Consider the following 3,922-nt stretch of genomic DNA (forward strand, 5'->3'; position numbering starts at 1 on the left):
TAGTTAAACTTTCTAGGATCGAGAAATGTTGGAATGTAAAGAGGAGAAGGGGGTGGCCTTTTTATCAAAGGCATAGCATTTGAATTTAATTCAACATTTGCAAAACATAAAAATTAAGAAAACCATAGATTTTTCATTAAACAAGTAAGAAAATTAGCTTACATGGATTGAGGGTTCTACTCTTATTTGAAGCAAGAGTGGCCACCAATTCACTTTGGAGAGGATTAGGTCAAAAACAATTGAATTATTAAAAAATTCAATGTAGATGGCTCAAGACAGGAGCAGAGTAACAGTGCATAAACACCATTAAGCTTTTACAAAGGGGAAGGCTTCTATTTATAGGAAAATGTGAGCCTCTAACCAAGCAAACTGATTCTAAAATTTTCCAGATCAGATTTTTGACCATTTTTGGATCAGTTCAGCTTACTTTTTGGATCTAGTTTTGAAATAGGAGAGAGGAGAGATAAAAATATCTCATTTTATTGATTAAAAATTGGGGATAATGATGAGAAAAAGGCGCCTACTTCATGAGGGGAGATCCCCACACTGAGGTGTCAAAATTCAGTTTTTTAATTCTTTTCTTTGGTCCTTAGTCCCACCATTCATCTTATGTGAGCATTTACTCATTTTTGGGGGGTTTTTCTTTTATTCTTCAATTTATCTCCTCCCTACATTTGGATTAATCTTATTGGTCCTCCATAGGAACCTTAATTAGACCATAACCCAATTTTTTTTGAAAATCTGGACCCTTAGGCTAAGGTCCTTTATACCTATTTTCAATTAATTCCAATTGCACATTGGAAAGTTCTTTTTGAATTTCTATTTCAGGGGAAACCATTTTAGACACTAGGAGGATTTTTATATCCAAAAATATCTCAATTTTGAATTACCTCCCTCTAGATATTTTCTCTCTCTAGTCCAAAACATGGTAAAACAGGATCTTTCTTTTATTTTAGAGAGGGAAATAATTATAAGATCAGAAGGGGAGGTTCTTACACTTGCACACCTCAAAAGCTAGAGGGAGGAATCTTACATCCTACCCCACTTAAAAAATGCGAGATGTCCTCATCTCGCAAACTAGAGGACAACTCTTTCCCTTAAGATCCAACTGATTCTGGGGCTCCTTCTTATAGTCTCGTGAACCCAACAGAATCCTGGGATAAAGATCCCTTATATAGAACTCAACATTAGATAACAATTCATTCAGATCATATCATTCATATCCTTAACACAATAATGGTCCATTAGACCAAAATTTCCATCTGAACATTCCTCCATGGGAATTTCAATTATACAGGTTTTTAATTTGTCATCCCTTAACTTGATCCACTGGGTCAAGTGTTAATAGTAGCAATCTGTCAGCACAATCCACTGGGTCAAGTGTTAATAGTAGCAATCTGTCAGCACAATCCACTAATCTCATAGTGATTTGCTAAAGTCATTATCGTCATTCCAGTTACGAACATCATCATAGGGACTCGTCCCATTCATCCTCATTGTGGTTTCGCTTAGATTATTGCTTTTCAACCAAAATTCAAGAATCATCATTTTTCAATCAGAATCCAAATCAACTCATTAGTTCTCAACCAGAGTTTTAAAATCAGATCAACCACATTCGAATTCATCATCTGAATAGCATTTTTGCTTATAATTTCAAGGTCTTATATTTACTCATATATTACCAGTAAAGAGCTGCAGTTATACCCTCAGTATATACGGGTAGTCATAGTCCTTGGAATTATAAGGTACATACCATCATGTTTGGGCCTCAAGCAAGTCAGGGATTCCATGCAATTGTGGTACTTCCATCTGAAGACCCAATTACTACTTTATGAATTTCAGTTTGAATATCAATTTGTATGAATTTCATAACACAATTACAACCTTTTACTGCTACTTCATAAATTTTTGACATTACTGGTTTCTCGGTTGATCCACTTTAGCCAAATTGCTCTGATACCAGCTAAAAGATCCCTGTCCCCTCTACGCAACGAATTCAGGGGTGCTAGCAGTGGAAGTAGCACTTCTTGTGCGGGGCAGGGTCCCTCACTCGGGGTCTCGCGCCCACGTATACAAAACTAAGCCCGGAAAAACTTCCCTCGCTCGGAAAGCACGGGCGATTCCTCTAGGATATTTTTACTCTAACGTAGTCAAGAGCCTTAACTAACTGAACTGATCTGACCGAACCCGTAAGTCCCATAGTCAGATCAAGGAAAAGACTTGCACTTAGATCATAGAGATCGACGCTTTTTTCCTCATTGAGGCACACAGCAGTTGATTCTTTTCCATAGAACAAATTTTTTTCTGGGATTTACTTCATCTATCGTACCATAACATAATTGAGTCTCATTTGAGGGATCCATCAGTCCAGCCTACCCCATCCAGTCCCGTGGTGGGTTAGCCAATTGTTGCCCAACCATTGTAGTGATGGGATCCATTTAAGAATTTGGTTAGGTTTTGTCCTAGTAGGTACCAAGGAAAAGAGTTCCCAGGCCCCCTAGATGGATATTCATGCAAACTTAAAACTAGTCACACCACTTACACACCCAATATGAAATTGCCTTTTTCACGGATTCAGCTGTCTTTAAAACAATCTTTTAATGAGACTATAGTATCACTAATAATAATCCTCCCCAAAATATCCGATTGAATCCTAATTTCTAATTTTTCCTTCATCGGTGTACCTATGGCATCATTGGCAACCAGAACACTCACCACCTGTCCACTCAGGGGCCTTTTCGATAATAGTTCCTAGCTCATAGTACCCGGTAATGTATTCACTTATAAAAATCAAAATGGAATCTCCGTTGAAGATCAGCAAGATCCACCAACCGATCCATATAAAAGAGCCATGGACTCATCCGTTGAGGACCAGCAAGGTCAATCAACTAGATCCATACCCGAATTTAGAAAACAACTCTTACTCCTTGTTCCAATATCTTCCACGACGCATGTGTGGATATCTTTGGCGACCCAGAGCCCGAGCACCCTCTAGGATCCTTCGCAGGTCACCTAGCGCTTCACTCATAGGCTGCTTCCTTAGTCCCTCATCCATCGTACCAGAAGCTCACCATTTAAATCAAACCGAGGCTGGTCAACGGCCGACCTTGCTACGCGAGACATCCTCCGTTGACTCTCCGTCAGCGTTGCAACTTTATCAGTTAGGTCTCCACCACGATCTCATTCACAAGACGGTCAAAATGCTTTCCCAACATTCTTGACATAAAATAGTCATTTTAAAATAGGTCATAAATAAAGTTTCTATAATGAACTCTCGTCTTTCCACATTATTCCACATCAATCCTCATTTATTTCATATGTATTCCCATTCTCATCATATCATTTTCCATCTCATCACATCTTTCTTCATTTATCCGCATCAGATCTCATCCACTTGCATCTACCCATATCCACATCTCATCACATCATATTCATTCACATCACATATCATCCATTCACATCTATCCCAATTTTCATCACATTTCATCATCTATCCCAATTTTCATCTTATTTCATTCACTCACATCCCGATTCACATCACATTTATTTACGTCCATCAGATTCATTTACATCACATCCATTTACATCCATCACATCACATTCATTCATTCATATCCATCACGTTCATTCTCATAACCATCCCATCACATACATTCTATCCACATTATATCACATCACATACATTCTATCCACATTATATCACATCACTTCTATTCACATCATATCTCATTCATACACATCTCATCTCATTCATCCACATCCATCCAATTGTTCACATGTACGACTACCCACATCTATCCATACATTCATATCTATCACTTCACATCCACATATATTCATGTCACATCACATCACATTCTTTCACATACACATCCACATCCATTCTTTCACATACATCCACATCCATTCTTTCACATACTCA

This window comes from Cibotium barometz, chromosome 28 (assembly GCF_041138505.1).
Source record: "Cibotium barometz isolate CiBa-2024 chromosome 28, ASM4113850v1, whole genome shotgun sequence".
Lineage (NCBI taxonomy): Eukaryota > Viridiplantae > Streptophyta > Polypodiopsida > Cyatheales > Cibotiaceae > Cibotium > Cibotium barometz.